Source organism: Alligator mississippiensis, chromosome 2, assembly GCF_030867095.1.
Source record: "Alligator mississippiensis isolate rAllMis1 chromosome 2, rAllMis1, whole genome shotgun sequence".
NCBI classification, from domain to species: Eukaryota; Metazoa; Chordata; order Crocodylia; family Alligatoridae; genus Alligator; species Alligator mississippiensis.
Window position 1 is genome coordinate 181,785,734 of NC_081825.1, and position 18,537 is coordinate 181,804,270.

The 18,537-nt window shown below is 43.3% G+C and overlaps 1 protein-coding gene across 1 annotated transcript in view; it reads right to left on the reverse strand.

Annotated features, from left to right (window-relative positions):
* The window catches only part of C2H11orf24 (chromosome 2 C11orf24 homolog), a 60,657-nt gene that overhangs the window by 22,010 nt on the left and 20,110 nt on the right, over positions 1–18,537 (reverse strand). The gene's annotated exons all lie outside the window — the stretch shown is intronic.

The window sequence follows — 18,537 nt, forward strand, 5'->3', positions numbered from 1 at the left end:
TATACTTTATAAATGTGTATTATATATTAAACATACCATATATATATTGTGGCCAAGTGAACCCAGATCATTTTTAAAGGCAGAGGGTGGATAATCACATGCAGATGTATGTTAATATAATCCAGACAACATTTTTGTAATTCCATATCAAGTATCAGAACCACCAAGTAGTTTCATCTCATCTGCCCCAGGACAGTCCCGAAAGCCCAGAATGACTTTCATAATTATTAACAGCTCACACCTCCTAAGTTAGCTGCTTACAATTATAAGCAATGACCCCATCCCCTCCATTCCCACTCAGTCCCATTGACTGCATTTTTCCAGGGATTCCTCGTCATCTCAGCTGACTATTTACCCTACAGGATTTTACATTAGAAAAGCACGGGTTGTAACTTCTTCTCCGGAGCAGTTCTGGAAAGAAACCTCTCTTGCAGCACCAGAACTAGAAAACAGGAGCAGGTGAGCACTAAAAACCATTCTCTTAGTCTTTGGGCACCAAATAGTTTGTCTCATAAACCTTCTCAAGGATGTAAAGAAGGCTAAAGAGCACAACAAAAACCAGAGATTACTTTTAACAACTACAGCTCGAACTCAGCAGGGGAACAAGCAAACTAGAGAATCAGAGGAACTGTGAATCAACTAAATGACTTACGACTTTGCAGAGCCACATGGATTCAGAGGCCTAAAGGGCATTGCCTGTGGGGTTTAAGAAACATTTTTCCCTTCTTATTCATTACTCTGTGTTTGAGCCAAGAAATTTATGAAAAAAAGTAAAAATATTGTTTCAGACAGCAGCCATTTTAGTGTGATGATGCAGGATGGAAGCTTTGAAGAATAGTTAACCTTCCTTTCCAGTCTCCCCAGCCAGTGAGGCCACTAAAAGGAGAACGCTATTAACACAGCAGCTCCTGATTAAGCAGATGATATGTACAGGCTCACACAAGGCCTGGAAGAGATGGGAAGACCCCAGATGGGATGAAGGAGACGAGGAGGAAGCAGAGAACCACCAAGTGGAGGGTTCAAAATGCAAAGGAACAGGGACAGTGCTATTCAATCTATTAATTGTTTATAAGGTTTAGTGAAACTAAGGACTTTGGCTTATTTGCATTTGCAGTTAGGTTAGGCCTGGAAATGCTAAGAGAGGTACAAAATGAATGTTATTAGGCACTGCTGCATTTAGGAAAAATACATAGGAACACATACGAAAGACAGACCCAGCACTTGGAGAATTGCCAGGGATATGGGGAGTTTTGGAAAACAGCATATCATGTTTAAAACGGTCACAAACATACCAATCACAAAATTTTTTAACGTGAATGGTTTTACAGAGCTTTTTCTGCTGGTGGTGAGGTGATGATGTGTATCAGCAGGTTTAACAGGACAGCCCAAATTGCTTAAGTAATGAGAACAGTATAAAAAAATATTTTGGGGTTTTATTCAGAGGATTTGGTATTTTTAAACAGGAAAACCATGAGCCCTGTGATTAGCCATACCTCATTAAGAGGACACATCAATTTTATATCTTATTATTTTACCATAACAATGATCTTTACAGAAACATTTTAAGTTGTCAAAGACCAGCAAAGCTCAATCTGGTTCACAGCCCTATGTCAATTGCCCCGTAGGGCTATCTATGGATCTAGAAATTTGGTGGTGGGGGACTGGTGGCACTGCTCCCCTGTCACCAAATTTCCACAACCATGGGAAGCCCCAAGCCCTGAGAACCAAATTGGGCACCTGATCCCAGTGTGCGTGGTCAGGCGGAGATGGCCAGGCTCCAGGGCCCAGTCCCTGTGTGGGGGGCCAGAAGGGGACAGCACCAGGCCCCTGGGACCCAACCTCAGTGTGCTGGGTGGGAGGGGGTGGTGGCAGGCCCCCCAGAGACCAATTACCAAAGAGCGTTGATGACACTGGGCCCCCAGGGACCAATCCCAGAGCTTAGGGCAGGGAGGGGATGACAGCAAGCCCCAGGGCCTGATCCTGGCACGCAGGGCCAGATCCTGCTCACAGACTAGTCCTACCCCACTCCTCTGGCCTGTGGGGCCAAAATGTAGAGCCCCACTGCACCAGACATGTCCTAATAAACATTTTCTGAGAGCTCTTGGAACATCACCATTGCTGCTCGCAAGTCTTCCAGAGTGGCAAATAATATAGAAATATTTTTTTAGGCCAATTTGCAGACAAAACCTAGTAAAGTTGGCAAAAGAGAAAAAATAATCTAAGTAGCAACAAGTGGCCATGGTCTTATAATGAGGGAAGAGACGAAGACACTGAGAGAGGCCCACTGCTCCAAGATCTAGTTCAAAAACTCAGCAAATTGTTATCAGGAAAAGGGAATGGAAAAAGTCCCAATAGTTACAGAGAACACCCCTCCAGGACTGGTAGCCGGCCATTCTTGACCAACCCCGAGAGATGGTTGACGAAAACAACTCACAAAACTGACAGGGCAGGAAGTGTATAGAGGAACAGCTGTGCGTAGGGGGAGAACACATCACTGAGGCTCTGGAGGAGACAGAAGAAGGGCTGCAACCTGGGGCCCTGCAAGGAAATACAACACGGGTTCCTCCACCCTGCAAAAGAAGCAGGGCACAGAGGGAAGCCTACCTAATCTAACCAGGTACTTGTGCTCATGCTTCCCTACAGGGGAACCACAAGCTGATGTCCCCACTGGTATCTAGAAGTGGGCTGGAGTAGGGCCTGGCCCAGCAAGGACCCTCATCCTTACAGGGAGGCACTATGTCTTGCCACTTGGTGCTTGGATGGCAAGTGTGGACATGGACATCTTTTGTTTAACTACAGAACAGTACAGCAAAGACCGTGGCACAGCATGCTTCTTTCTATGCTGAGGTGACTGCGGTGTGAAGTCTTTGTTCAAAAATATTATGCCTATTGCTTATTCTCATTTCCCCCGCAAACACCGTAGAATACTTTTTGTCTTGAGAGGTGGCAACACACACACCTTCATCACCATGTGATCTTTAGGTGTGGCGAGGAAGAAGAATTTTTGCTTTACACAAAATAAAGGGACTTATTTTAAAAATTGGAGGGGGAAGGAGAAACACCTTAATTGTACTTTAAAATCTCAACAATTTTAAAGCGAGCCCGAAGGCTGACATTTTGGAGGGCTGCTGTAGCAGTGTGAATGTGCCCACGTGAGGTTTAGTTCAAAAGCAGAAAGACCAAAGCAGAGCAAAGGTAAAACAGATTAACCTCTGAATCAGTAGGATTGCTGAATCAGAAGCATGTAAAATGGGGATTAATGGGATAAGATTGCCTAGGATTTATCTCAGCAAGAAAACATTGGCCACAATTTATCTCTTCACTTGTACTTGACAAGAATGAATTATAACACCCCAAATGGAACAAACCTGCTAAGCTGAGGTGGGTGGAAGATGAAAAGTGTTACACACTGTTACTGGACTTGGAAAATTTTACCATTTTTTCTAAACCTCTTCACTATATTACATAAAGGACCCTGATCCAGCACAAGTAAACAAACCCAGTTTAAACTGTGATTTGATAGCCACTGTGAAAATGTCTTAGAGTGACTCAGTGCATATTTTACCACACAGAAACAGATGACATTACATCATGTAAAAGGCAGATTTTCTGGCCGTTGCAGGCTTCCTTAGTTTCTGAACTAAGCTAAACAACAAACAGAAGGAGTCTGTTCCTATGAAAATTTCACCAATTAGACTTGCAAATACACTCTGTGTTTTGTTAAATGGAGGGCACTGCACAGTACCAAAGCAGAGAGGCGACTTCAAATTATGGGGTAGGGAATTCCTAAATAGCAACCAGGCATGCAGAGGCTGACAAGCTCCTGGAAATGGTTCCTGCGACTGTATTTCCTGCACTGATCCAGGGTTAACAATATCTCTAGTTAGTGCACAACCTTGGGAAACCTGATATTCTATTTACCTGTAAATATCTTCTGGCTACCTACATTAATCCTAATCGGGATGCACTCAGAATCAGCTACAGCCTAGGACTTTTAATGTCACAAGCACTACTGCTTCTCCTTTTCACTGCAAAATTCTCAACAGGTGGCAAATGGTTAAAGATCCTTGAGATTCAAATATATGCTGCTCTTGGAACCTGCTTGGCCTTATCAGCAGCTCCCTTACGTAATGTTTTTTATTACAGCAAGATACGAGGTCTGCACGAGGAAACTGCAAACTGCAGATGGTTAAAAGCAGTAACATGTCAGGGTATAATGATAGTCTGTCCAGACGTTCTGGCTCTGTAGAACATGAGCTCCATATGGTGAGGCAGGGTTCATTCCTATCCTGAAGGATGTATCCAGTCACCTGAAGGAGGGCCAAGATAGGCTCCTGGTAAAGACAGTGCCCTGGGACACCAGGGAGCAAAGTTTAAGCCCCCATCTCTGCCACAGTTTTCCTATGGAAGTCACTTAATGCCCTGCTTCTCTCCAACCTGTCAAACCAAGATCTATGTATCCCTTCTCCCTTTGACTCTTTGGGGCATTGATGCATGTAACATTTAGAACAGTTTAAACATGGTTTAAAACTGAAGCAGACAGGCATACAAGCCTGTTAAACTGGTTTAAATCCATCTAGAAAAATCAAGTACTATATTTGAACCAGCTCCCTGTGAGCCAGTTCAGTGTGACATATGAAAACTAAGGGTGCAGAAAGACATAACACTAGAACTGTTTCAAGAATGTCATTGATTGGATACTGGTTCAAAAATGCTCATGGCGCAACTGGGATTTCAGGTGGGGGAGGGAGGTGAGTACAGATGGTTTGGTTTATCATCACATAAAACACAGCATATTTTTCTCCAGTTAAAGAGACTCTAAAAGCTGTACTAATATGTTAGGGGCCTAGTGCTGTATTTCTCAGTTTAAAAACAAAGCAAAAACAAATATAACTTTGTAGGCACGCGTATTAGTTTGCTAGATGATATATAAAGTTAAAAAACACAACAAACTGGGCAAAAATAGTCAAAAGAAAGTATCTGATTAGTTCTTGAGTAATTATAATTAAACGTGCATGTCTCATTCAGATTTGTAAAACAAAATCTAGCCTATTGAGCATCTTGACAGTACATCCAGTGCTTCACTGTTAGTCATCTCCACACCTGAGTTAATACACCACACTTGAGTTAAAGTTTTTAGCTAGAGCTAAAAACAGTCTGCAGGGCTGTGAAATAGAAGAGAGATTACCAGGAATGGCTAACAGATAGCAGAACTGCAGAAGATTCGTGGAACATAAACACCATTAAAAAGGAGAGAGGGCCATTAACACCTGTGGAGTGAAGAGAGATTAGCAGGAATCAGGTAGATTATAGTGAGCCATAAAGTCAGTCGACTCCCTTGCTGCTGCCTGAATAGAAATGCTATTGCCTCTCCTAGTCAGTTGGTTTTAAAGTCTGTGTGGAGCAGGAATCAAAGTGGGGCAGGGTGCAACCACACTGGAACAGCCTCTGCAAATGTCCCTGGACAGAAGTGTCCACATATACCCTAATAACTCTTCTAAATAGAACCATCTTCTCTTATAGATTGCATCGTAGCCAAAATGCCACATGGGGGTGGTTGAGTGCCCAGATCATCAAGCTTTGCAGGGGTCGGTGCCCAGAGTTATCCACAGGATTCCTTTAGAGGAGGAAGGAGGCCTAGATTGGGGTTGAAGGTTGGAATGGACAGGGGTGCCAGGTTTGGGGGGCTCTGTGGCACCCTGCTCATGGTTCCCCTGGGGATGGGTGTGGTGTGCCCCCTCCCACCCCCCAAGAACTCCCTGGCTTTTCCAACCCTTGTGTGCAGGAGGATGGAGCCTGCAGACCAGGGCAGACTGCAGGAGTGCAGCACAGAGGGTGTGGGACAACTAACAGTTAATGGGATAATTCACTTCTGCTCTAGTAAGTGGCCATTGCGCAATGGCTGTTTCCCTACCACTACCACCACCCAGCAATTAACAGGTGCTTACTGTTACAGGCACAACTATCCACCTACCACAAACAGGGGACCACAAAACCCCTTTCCCTCCCCTCCCCCAAATAGGTCCGGGTTTCCTGCCCAGGGTCCCTAGCAGGGAAGTGAAATGGGAAGAGGCTTTCCGCCTCCCCATCTCTACAGACTGTGGTCTCTGTAGGTGTCCTGGTTGCATCTGCCCTGCATGGGTTTGGTGCAGGGGTGAGGGGGTTGGCAGGGTAGGTGAGGAGCACTGCAATTTGGAATGCCTGGAGGACAAAACTACTGTAGTTACTCCAATGTAAGAGGAAGTTATTCTCTCAATTCAACATGGGGAGAAGAGCCCCTTAGATTCAAGTACAAGCCAGGAGGTGGGGGAGGAGCTATAGCACCAACTCCAACTCTGAAGCTGGGGTCGGGGTCAGAGCCCAGCCTCCACCCCTCCCCCAAAGCCTTGGCTTCCCCATCCTGCCTTTGCTCCCCAGCATTGCATACCTTCTCCTTGCAGCTCTGCCGGGGGCTCTGCTCTTGCCCAGGGCAGAGAGTACAGAGCACGTGTTGCCTCCACCCTCAACCCAACCATACTGTGGGCTCCCAATCAGTGACATTTTGGAACAGCTCAACTGTCTCATGTCAACACCTTCAGGCTGTAAGCTCTTTGGGGCAGGGGCTGTCATTCAAAGGTGTCTGCACAGCAGCAGGGGTGTATAAATTAATGCTTTACAGCTTCAGTAAGAAGTGTAGCCATGAACAAAACTTACTCAGTCCCATTTGAAAGCTGTGGTTTTGCTAGACTCCTTAGCACAGAAATTGTCTTAATCTATTTAAACCAATTGTTTATATCTGTTTCGGGGGGGATGCAGATGTGACCAACGAGAGAACTTTTCAGCACTGGTGTGCAATTCCCCCAATACAGACAAGACAAGCTTCCCTGCAGTTGGCTGGAACTGCAAGCAGTTCCTCTTCACTTCACCTGCAGTGAGAGAAACAGTTAAGATGCAGATGCTTGTCTGCAGTCTCTGTGTGCAGTTGTGGATGCTTGGTACCCAGCACAGAATGCTACTGCAGCGGTTCCAGTCATCAGGGTGCTGCTGAGCTCACAAAGGAAAGCCTGTCTAAGTTTTCCCTAGGAAAGCACATGCCAAGGCCTCTCTCCCTTCCACTTCATACTTAACCAGCAGACATCTTTTACAGGATGCCTACTCTGAACAGTAAAGCAGGGCTTAGCAAAGATATTATCTCTGTCACATGACAAAAGCAATTAGAGAGTTAAAAAAAAAAAAAGAGGATGCAGTGGTCAAAGGCTAACACACGCCACCTCTGATACGGACTTTCCTTTCCCACTTTCTTAAAATTGTCAGTGAATTACTCTGCGAATCGCTCCATATTAGGGCAAGGGGGTGACGGGAGGGGAATTATGCTTGCAAGTGAAGACTTTGGGAAATGATGTGCATCAAACTTTCACTCTTGGGTCACTGCACAGCTACCCAAGCCCAGTTACTGATGACCAAAACTGTCTGTTCCTGTCCAATTAACATCCCAGGCTGGTGTACAAACAAGCAGAAGACTGAATTTATTTTACACCGGAGAAATCACTCACGGTGAGCATTGACTGATCAACCGTTGGTAACTTGCCTCAGCAAAGAGAACTCAGATGGAACAGACTATGGAGATGCGACTCCTCTTTCACTCCAAGGTCTCACCTACAAATGTAATAGCTAATTCAGTTGCTGAACATGGTGTTTAAATGTTGATACGATGCTGGGTGCCTAAGTCAGAAAAAGGCAAGTTGTCTGTAGCATCATTTCATTTGGCTGTACACAAGCTCTCTCAGGACCAGGGGCTCAGACAGCACATCAAATGACTCAATATAAGAACCTGAGTAGGGTAGAAGTTATCCTTTGATGCTTCCACCAATCAGTCATGGTCAGCTGTGTTCCAACTAGTCACGTGTATTGTGAAAAAGGTTTAACATGGCCTGCTGAAACAAAACTGACCAAAAAGGTACAAATGCTTCCCCAATACTGCCTTAAGCAGCCTATGGAATTCACTGCTGCAAAATCTAGCCAGCCTCAAAAGATTAGACTGTCCTGTTAAGTGACTCTCCTGCAGTAAGAGTGGTCAGAATAAGAGTTACGAGTACTTCAAAACTGTAGGACATACACAGGTCACCAGCAGAAGTCAAGAAGAAAGTCATTCCCCTCTCACACATTCCTTCAAAATAAAATATTGCACAGATGGCTGAGTAGTATTGGAGGGGTTGGTACATTCCTCTAAATCAAGGACTGTAGCCCATTACAGCAAGCAGGACAAGAGATTATATGGATTGCTGGTCCATTCTGGCATCATGTTTCTACCATTTCTCCTACATAATCTCTCTTCTAACCACACGCTTGAAAACCAGCAACGTAGAGGATATGATTATCACAGGGACTAACCATCTTTCTGAAAAGGAGATCAGCCCACTGAGTGAAAAAACATTTCAATCAAATTGCTGTAAATGATTTTCCCCATATGTGAAAGAACTATTCAAGTTTGCAATGTGGTCTCTGCCTATGGCTGAATGTCTGAGTTTCCCAACTGTTTGACTGCGACAGGCTGGCTACATTAAAGCCAACTGTAATATTAATAATAATATTTATGTGCTACATAGAACCAGCCAGAAAATGTGATCCTCAAAGGAAGAATGCCAAAATGTGCCAGCTGTTACAAAGACATACATTTGCTCAGCACTTTGGGACCCACCTTGGCATCAGCATTCATGTCTGGGCCTCTTGGGTGGGCACTGCTATTGCCACACAGACAAATCAGAATACAAACAAGTAAAACATTGCACAAAGGTGGTTGCTTCTACTATTGCACTTTCCAAAGGTTTGGTGTTGGGCCAAGGCTCTTCAAAAAATGGAAACGTTAGCAGCGGCTGAAGTCAGCAATTCTTCAAGCCCCAACCTCCTCTCCTGCTTGTGAGTGGCCAGAAATAATAACCAGGCCTTTAAATTGCATAACAAGCAGAATTAAAAGCGAAACCAGGAGGCTCCTGGGAAAACTCCAAGCTCTGGTCTCACATGCTCTGCAAAAAGAAACCGTGATCAATTCAGCATTTGCCTGAACAGAGAAGAAACCATTGTGTGAGTATAAGGCATTTCAGATCCCTGTGCTAACAGTGACATATTACACTGTGTGGAGCACTGTCTCTGCCCATACAGACCCTCAGTGAGCAACCTCAAAAGGAAAGAAAAAAGAAGCAATTCTTTGCATGAAAAAACCTTCCCTCATCAAGGAGAATTTAAAGCCTTTCCTTGTATAACAGATGTACTTTGAACTAATCACAATCTCTTAAATCATATGGCTCAATCCTGACTTGGAGCATATCTGCCATTTCTGACACTGGATTTCCAACAGGTCAGTCAACTGATCTTTGCCCACTTGCACTGAAACACTGACAAGGAAGGATGGTCCACTGGCTAGGGTGGGTGCTAGCCTGAAACTAGACAGATCAGAGTTCAATTCCCCTCCAACCATCTTAAACTTGCTCTGTAATACAAGTCAGTCATTCTGTGCCTCAGCTCCCTATCTGCACTAAATATGTCAAGGGGCTACTGGGAGGACAGATATGTTTAGAAACAATGAAAGGGTCAGATGTGACAGTGATATGAACAAAGCAAGTAGGATAGAAGTTATGTGATTTTTTTCACCAAGGGGTAAATAGTGTCATAGGTTAGGCCAGGTCTGAAGAGGAGATTTGGTCTCATGGATTTTTTGCCAAACTCATTACATACAGATTCTAAGGACATTCTTGCCATCCACAACAAGGCAGGTAGTGTGCCCACAAGGATAACATTATTACCAAACTCAGGATATGCTGACACAGTGTTACCATCCAGCCCAGTGATTCTCAACCAGGGTGCCACAGCAAATCCTTTCAAGGGTGCCATGCAATGTTAGCACCCTTGGTGTGCAAACATGCTTCACAAGACAAACCCAGAGATTTCAAATACAAATCCTTAGTATCAAAAATATTGTGACCTGTTGTGGTTTTTCTGTGCTCTTAGCAATGGAAGAACTGCTCTATTATTTTTCTATAGTCAAAAAATAGTGAAAACTAAGAGCTGGCATTTTCTGAGGGATGCCCTGAGTATATTGAGGGGTGCATTGAGTATAAAAAGGTTGGGAACCATTAGTGAAGTACCTCTGAAGGCAAGCAGGAAAGCTAAGCTCACTTTTTTGACAGATAAAGGACAGGGAGAAAGAGGAAGTTGCATGTAACTTCTGCTTTTTGCATCTCCAGAAGATGCAGCATTTTTAATGTTATGGGTTACTGTTGCTAGACCCACTAATGTGGATGGCCAGTGCTTGTATTTGTAAGGCGCTGCACAGATCAAACTTTGCCTTCAATGAAATACAGTTGGATATTAAAAATTGTGTTCTCCAACGCCACCCTCCCTGCTTTGTTCAGCACCATTTCCTGGAAGTTCACGTGGTATAAATGCTTCTCCTTCAGAATGTTTTCCCATGAAAAATGACCAGGCAGCTGTTTCATTTATGAAAATGTGACTTGTTTTGGAATATTTGAAACAATCCAGTTTAATATAAAGAAAAATGAACTGCCAAAAGCTAACAGCATAAAGTCAGGATTGGACAATAAATCTGTCACCGCAGATACCTCCAAGGAATAAAAATGTGCAATAGAGCTGAGCTGCTGCCTTCTTGGTCTAATCAGAACTGAAAGGCGCTAGCAAGTTTGCAAATGCGCTGTCATAGGGTAGGAACGGGAGACCTTATGCGGGGCTTTTCACACTCTGGGTTTCAAAATTAAACAGAACTTTAAATGATGTTCCTCAAGGCATGGCACTCCTGTAGCCTCCGACTGAACTCTGAAGGCACAAAGCTAGTATGGTGGCAGGGGACGGTTGGGAGAAATCCATTTCAGCTCATGTTTTGGTCTTCTAGAAGCTCCTATAGAACCTGTTGCATGGAGACCTCACTTTCCAAGAGATGGCACCCCAAGCTAAAAACAGGACTTCTATGGAAATACACAGCATATACATACAACATGTTCTTGTGTCCAAGCACCTACTAACTAAAAACAACTATGTCTGGAGTCAGGAGACTTTTCTACAAGAAAGGCTTCTAGCCTAAAGGCCCAGTTAACTATATGCTACTGTAGGAGCAAATAAGACTCAACTGTCACAAGTTCTGACCTTTCCCCTCCCCATGGTATTTTAACACAAAACACTTCTGACAATCAGCTATTTCCTGCTGTTACAGGTTGGGTTAAGCTTTGTTGAACTTGGCACATTTATTTAACTGCAATTTTTCAATTAAGATAGTTGTGAGAAGGCTTCTTGTATAGAAACTGTATTGCATGGAAAATACCTGGCTAAAATTTGGCTAACTTCAACAACCTGCAACAGCCCGAGTTTTTGGCTAGGCATCCAGGTGAAAAGGGGTAACTCCACCATGCAAGGCCTATTGCCTAAGGCACAGTCAAAAGACATCCCAACCTTTTGCAATTTAATGTTAAATTAGAGGATTTTTCACCATAAACACTGGCACAAACCAAAGACTTCCCCCAGCCTCTGAAAGCTTTATAGCAATGGCAAGTGAAGGCTGCTGGCCAGATGCTTCCCTGCCTTTTGTTTTGTAACAGCTTGAGAGACATGGAAATCACAGAACAAGAAATTTAGCAGGTGCATTTTTCTTTACAAAAAGGAGAACTGTATGTGACAGCAGCTGTATAACCCTGCTGACATCGCCAGCTGTAGGTTCTTTGGATCAAAGAAACGTCTTCTCCTACCCATACATACTGTGTTAATTGCATCAGATATGCTGGTACAACCTAAACTAGTTTTAAATTCAGCCAGTTCTTATTCATTCTTAGCTCCCCCGCTTGCCTTTCTTATTTTAACCAGCCCCCCTTCTGCCCCTCTTAAAGTGAGCCTGAGTCTCATTAAAGATGCTATGCTGAATGCTCTGGAAATCAAAACAAATTATTTAAGCCTAATTCACTACTGCTTTGCTACTTATGCTGTCATTCACACTACAGCAAAATACCTGTAAACTGTTCCCCTTTTGATTCAGGGGTGTCATTGTAGTGAGCATGTTTGTTATTACCCTGAAATAGAATAGTTTCCTGATAGCATACTGTTAGGTTAACAATAATTTGGATTATTAAGAAGTATTAGCTTTGCAGCTGAATACAAGGCATGACCTGTGGTCTAGCAATGCCGGTGACCACAAGGCAGAATGATAGCTAAGCCTTTGCTTGTGTCAAGTAATCATTTTAACTGTGTTAAGCATTTTCTGAGTAAAATGCAGCAAGTGGATCTGTGTCTGTGTGATGGAAAATCAGCTACAGCAAGAAGCAAGATAAGACAAAGAAGCCATTGTTCTAAGTACAGTGATCGTGTCCTTAAGAAGTATCTACTACTGTGCAAGGTTTTGCTAACATATCATAATATTACTGTTACTTAACTTTTAGCTTTTAAAAAGTGCTAGTTCAGCTTAATAGAAATATGCTGTTACAAAGATTTGTAAAGCACAGCCCACGTATTGCTTTTGTTAACCCTGTAGTCTTGCCTTATTGTAAAAAGTATAAAAGATCGCCCCACCCTTGAGGGGGGGCCATTTTGCCTTTTGCTGGCTTTATGGTCTTTGCTCGAGCAAATAAATGACTGTCAGTTCTTTACCCGCGTTGTCTGGTCCCTATTGCAGCTAGATAACGAACTTCAGGGAGTTTTCTCTCACCACATCACTGACTGCACAAAACAAAAGAACACAAAGACCTTTATCAGTCATTTGTCTGTAGGCAAGTTTACATCAATTCCATGTAAAGCCCAAGATGGACATGGTTATTTTTAATTTATGTTCAGCTCAGAGCAGTTCCTAACAGACTTCAGCTAAACCAAAATAAGCCAGTTTAAACCAATTTAAGGGGCTACAGAGTTTTGCACCTTTGGAAATGGCACCTTCAACTGGACAAAATTAACTTTGAATGTAGACAAGTCCTCTGTTTTCAAATTAAGTTACTGACTGGCAGGAATATGGAAAGCTTTTTTCACCTAGAATAGGGGTGGCTAACCTGTGGCTCTGGAGCCACTTGTAGCTCTTCAGAAGTTAATATGCATCTCCTACTTCTGAAGAGTCACATGTAGCCCTGGAGCCATAGGTTAGCCACCCCTGACCTAGAAGGACCATCTTTAGAAGACAGACATAGGTCCACTTTCTGCCTGTTCAATGACTAGGCTTTACTGAAGCTGCCAATCAGTATGGCACAATTACCAGGAACAGCTCATGTGGCATGAATATCATCTCACCAGGAAATGGAATAGCTGCTGGAAGGAAACTACCAGGGTCACTCCATATCAGGGCTAGATTCAGACAAAAGATCTGGAGGTGAAAGACTGCATATTCTCATCTCTTCTCAGCCAGTCTTCTGGCTACCATGCTGCAAGTAAGCCTGAGTTCCAGCACTAAACTTCTGTGAATCTGTGTGCGGGTCTACCACATAAACTAGGCAGAATGACCAACTGACCATGACTACAAGGATCTTTCTGCAATGCCACTTACTGACTCTAGGCATTTATATATGTGCTCCAGGTGTGGGGGAGAGCGCTTTAAATTAGAACGACTCTGAGAGCCGCTCCAGTTAAAGCGCCCGGAGCATCTCATGCATCAGCAACCCCACACTTCAAAATGGTGGCAGGTCGCTTTATCTAAAGTCTGTTGAACAAGCTTTAAAGTGCCCCTGCTGCCATTTTGAAGCGCAGGGATGCTGGTACACAAGATGCAGAGGCTGGCTGGAGCGTGGTAATTACCAGGCTCCAGCAGACCTTGATTAATCGAGTCTGCTCTGACACGCTGTAATTACAGCATGTCAGAGCAGCCTCTGCACTTGTGTAGAGGCAACCTCTGTGCTTTCCTGTTTTGTTTTGTTTTTTTACCCACACCAAAGCTGACAGAATGGGGCTCACAGTTTCACAAACTTTGAACGTTTTATCCTCCTTCAACTGCACTGGAATATATTTTGTGCCACACTCTACCCCCAGGGGACAGATCATGGGAGGGGGAGAAACCTGACCACAATAACTGGTTTAATAGATTCCACCATCATACAGAGAAGACACTTGAACTGCAAGAACTGTACTGTGGACTTGGAAGGGAAAGGCTGAGGAGCAGCAAGGGATCTCCCTCAGACAGAGCTGGACTTACCAATGGTATCTTGTTCCCTCCTCCCTCTAACCCACAAAAGCACAGGCTCCTGACCCAACTTCTGCATGTACATCATCATGGATGGGACTGGCCTAGAGAACCATGAGAGGATGAGCAAGACGTCATCCTCTAAATAAACATATGAAAATAACATGGCATGTATTTGCACACCTACACACATATTCCTGTTGCAGCAGAAAGGATCTCAAGTGCTTGTGCCAGGGTCTGAGCACAAGAGCTTTATATAAGACATTATTCCCAGTAAGGAAGGGTCTTGGAAGTGGATGGTGATGCAGTGAATATGGCTGCCATTTCCCCAATCTCCTTTTTAGCTGTCACTGGTTTAGCCCCTCTCAACAATCTGGAGATCTGCAGACACAGGTTACACAAGCCACATACGGGGAGAAGATGCAATTAAGTGATCATACCCTATGATCTTTAGGACAGATCACAATTGTGTTTTGAACCCTGTCAAATCATTCTACGTTTCCATAGCTTTTCTTGCAACCAAAAAAGCCTGAAAGATGATGTACTTGAAAATTGAGATCAAGCCTGACTCTTGTCAATGTTTTAGCGCACACATGTTATGGAGTAAGAATTTGCCTCAAACACTGATACCCCCTCTTCTACTTGGAAACCCCCTATGAGTGGGGAAAAAAAAGAGGAAGAAGTTGACAACAACTAAAATAAAAACCAAAAATCCAACCCCCCCCCTTAACAAAGTTTTGTCCCTCAAACACTTGAGACTACTCGACAACTGCCAGGCTATTTGCCTTACCTATAAGATGGCAGCGTTTGGCAGTCAGTGCCTAGCCAAGGTGACGAGCATAAGCCACATCAGCGAGTACGAGACACATGATCACTGCCAAGATAGGTCCAAACTCTATTTAGAGCTTGGTGTGGTGATGAGCTCCAACACAGACACTCTCTCTGGGGCAACAAATGACAAAGAATAACTTCTTTGGGATTTCATTTAAGCAAAAATAACAACTACACAGGAATGAACAAATGGAAAATCTTACTGCAATCAGTATCCATCAGGAAAATCCTTAACACAGAAAACAGAATTTTAATGTTTCAGCTCTAGCCTCCTTTGATAAATGACCTACTTTAAAAAAAAAACAAACAAACAACAGACATTTTGCTCTTTAAGGTCATAAGAGTGCGCTGTAGAGGCAGGAAAATGTCAGCTGAAATAAATGTATATGGAGCATAATTGAGGTAATTAAAGTTATACATCAATTAATGTGTTCTGTGAACTTCTAATCCAACAAGCATCACCTACCACCCAATGTCCATTCTGGAGCTGTAGTCTCTATACACATGGTATTAGAAAAGATGAAAAAGGTTAAAACCAAGCTAAAAGGCAATAGAACCTCAGATTTTTGCGAACGATATCTTTTAATGGACCAGCTGCATGGTTGGAATAGTCTTAGACAAGTTTTTGCATACAATGCATTTTTCTTGGGAGCTGTACTTCTTTTCTGCCTTTATAAGACTAGGATTTTCAGAGCTGTATAGGAGAGTCCCACATAGCACACTTGCTCTCAACAAACTACATACTGTGGGCTTTCTTCCCCAATGAGCAGCTGATTAGGTTACAAGCCACCACCCTTTCAGGATATTATAAAATCTAACGTGACTAAGATACTCAACAGCTATGAGTTTTATTTGCCTCATAAAAGTCCTCTTTTGAAAATAATTAAAATTCCCTGACAAGTTTATCAGAGGAAACTTCAGAGACACATTTTAGGAGACTGCATGGCTCTGGCTTTGGTAGCTCTCTCCCTCTTCTATGTCACAACCTACCCCAGCAAAGGTTCCTGTTCAGTGGCTATTAGAGGTCCTCGTGAATTATTGCTGTGATCTACATCAAGCTGCCAGCACAGCACCTCACACTATCTACTCAGCAACATCAATGCAGACAGCCACAGCAAAAAGGCCCAAGACTGAATGGACACAGAAAGTCAATTTTCCTCGCAGCCTTACAGTATAGCATGCATTCACAAAGAGGCTTGGAGGAAGCCTGCAGTTAGTGCCAGGCTGTACCTACTCTGCTTTTTAACTAGAGGAGCTCAGCCTTCAAAGTTGACAGTCCAGCAGCTTTAAGTTCATTTAAACAAAAGTCAGGGATCTAATAAACTCCTAGGTCTCACCTCCACTGGAACCTAGACAGTAAGTCTCAACTTCTCTAGCTCCCTCACTCTTATTATTACTGAGACTTACATTTGTACAAGTCACAGAGTCAACACTATGCTGAACACTAACCAAGTAGTCAGACCACGCTAGCAAAAGAACAGCTACTGGAAATTTGAAATGGGTTCTTCGGCTGGGAGTTGGCAAATCATGCCAAACCTGTTTTCAGATGTGTGCGTGGCAAGATCTCTATTTTTCCAGGCTCCATATTCACAGCAGTGCCTGTGGGGTTATGACTCAGTCTTACAGTAGTTGGCACATTACCCAGTACACTATATAATGGTTACACTTTTCACGCAGAAGAGAATGAAATGCCGATCCTTAGACCTTACCTGCTTATCCTTGTAATCTCGGTATCACACTTTCCTAGCAACTAATACCTTCTGCCTTCTCATTTTCTTATGAATCCATTAAAACCTTATCTTTTAGAGAGGTATTATTTTGCAATACATTACAGTTTCTTGTTGGTATATTTCCTGACAGAGTTTATCATCATTTGACACTGCTGTTTTTATGCAAATGGTCAAATTACTGAAAATGCATTAGCTGTGTCCATTCCGGGGGTCCATGCAGTTTTATTAACCACTTTAAAAAGTGAATTCAGCTCAGCTTTTTTAAACTGACAAGTACCATGTAGACAAAGCCTCACAGGCAGATAATTAACATTCAGAGAAGAGTCCTTCACTGAAAAACTAAGCTGACTCTGAACACATGCATGTGCTTTAGGAAGTAACTCTTAGAGGTCTAGGTTAGTTTCTCCCCTTCCTTCCTAATCCTGGGGATCTCTTGAGGACCCCAGTCCATTTACAAGAACTCTGAACGTTGACCCTTTGCACTGCATTATCATGTAAACGTAGTGGAGCAGAGCATGGAGTAGAAGGAGTGCCCTGCAGCGAGGATCAATGTTCACACCATATTATGACAACCAGCTGAAAGGGAATTAGATCTAGAATGCTGCTCACCAAATCCTCTGGCACAGACAGGCTAAAATGGAAAGCTCTTATTTCCCAAAGAACAGCTTTGACTACAGCAGGCAATTTGTCACCACTTAAAACTATCTGTTGCTCATTTGGCCTAACACTTTGATTTGTACACGCACTGCACATTCACATTCTTTTTCCTTCCTCCTGTATTCACCTTTATGGACCTTAAACAACAATAAAAAAAAAAGATGTGAACCACCAGACTGTGCACAGGCACCCTTCCCTGCCTCATGCTTTAGTCACGGCTTCCAGGTGTCCTCCCTGGGGCCAAGACTTCCTGCAAAGCAGAAGTACCAAATTATCCATGGAGATTTTCCTATCTACACACTATTCCATCCCATAGAACAGCTGTGCTGGATCCAAGGGTTCCTTCCAGCCTCTCTCTCTTAAACAACTTGCAGCCTCCTTACGACTGTAATGCAGAGTTCACATCTGGGGGTACTACAAAAGCATAGCAATTATTCAGAGTTTGCAAGAGCATCTCCTCTAATCCAAACTGTGATTGGCAAACCCCTACAGAAGGGGCATCATGTTCATTCACCACCCCCACACCCGTCCCCCCAGTCAGATCCAGACCATGGGGCTCCCTTTGGGGTTGGATCCAGCTCCACCACCAGCAATGGAGCAAGTGTCTGACCCGTGGGGTTTACGTTTGACAGCCCTGCCCTAAAGCATACCATGTTTTGCTGCCAGTCAGGGAAATCCCTGCTATCCTCAGGTCCAGACTTGAAGCCTGGATTCCCCAACCCTTCAAGGGTTGCAAAATAAGACTAGTTACAGCATTCCCTTTTGAAGCCATATAAACAGGCAAAGATAGGAAGGTGGCAAATGTACTAGGTACAAGTACCAGGTGGTATTTTACTAAGGCAATACTACAGAAGAAAAATTTTTAGTTTTAAATTGAAGTTACACAAATATTCCCCACTTAAAGCACCACTGTAATGGATATTAGTTACAGAATCTAAAATGTTTCAGCCTGGAAATTCTGAGGTTAAGATCATTTAGAAATATTTCTCAGCTAGAAAACAAACATGTAGGCCCAGTGAAATTATCTGTAGGCTATGGCACCAAGTGTATACTGATTCAGTTTCATGACCTGCAGGTAATTAGTATGTATATTTTCTGTTGCATATTCTCATTCACACCAGACATCTTTTTAATGGATATGTCATCAGCATAAGATAACCTCTTCCTTCTTACGGTAGCTGCCTACTT